Raw genomic sequence first — 935 nt, 5'->3', positions numbered from 1 at the left:
TGTGAAATGGATAGGGAAAAATATTAACTCTTTTCTACACGTGAGAGCATCTCTTGATTTTGGTCTAGAGAATTTCAAGGGCATTGGCAAGCTATGCGGCCAGTGCATATCTATCTTTACACTTCTTGCAGGAAGGTGTGAAAATGAATGTATGGAACCATATTAGTCAGAACTGATAAAGTGTGTGTGCATATATATATTTGTTAGATTGGCTTGAGGTATAGAGTCTGAGTAGTCCAACAATGGCTGCACCACACTGGAAAGACCGAGAATCCATAGTCGCTCAGTCCACAGGCTGGATGTCTCAGTAGTCCTAATCTGGCACTGAAGGTCTGAAAAATTCCAAAAGATCAGCTAGTCTTCAGTCTACAGCAGCAAGAAGAACTCACCAGTGAGAGAGAGGGCAAGCAGCAAGAAGCCAGGGGTTCTCCTCTGCCAAGGCCTTTTATACAGGCTGCCATCATAAGGAACACCCACATTTAGTCCGTGTCTTCCAGCTTCAGATGATCCAATCAAGAAGATCTCTCTCATTTCAGTTAATCCCAGATCCAGTCAAGTTGACACCCAGGATTAGCCATCACAATGTGTGAGTGTATTGCCTGCATATATGAAAGTGTACCCATGTCATGCAAAGCCCACAGAGGTCAGAAGAGGACATCAGATCCCCGGCACTGGAGTTAAACATGGTTGTGAGCTTCCATGTGGGTGCTGGAAACTTCACCTGGGTCCTGTGGAAGAGCAGCCAGTATTCTTAACTGATGAGCCATCCCTCCAGTCCTTTCAGCAGATATTCTGTAAGCCAGAAGAGACTAGGATGACATACTCAAAGTCCAGACTTAAAATAACGTAATACTCTATTCTATAAGGTTGTTCTTCAGAAATGGAGAAGTAGAGAAAAAAGCTTTGAAACAAGCAAAACCTCAGGGAACATGTAC

This window comes from Nannospalax galili, unplaced genomic scaffold (genome assembly GCF_000622305.1).
Source record: "Nannospalax galili isolate Female #2095 unplaced genomic scaffold, S.galili_v1.0 scaffold91, whole genome shotgun sequence".
NCBI lineage: Eukaryota > Metazoa > Chordata > Mammalia > Rodentia > Spalacidae > Nannospalax > Nannospalax galili.
This window is presented reverse-complemented; position numbering follows the sequence as displayed.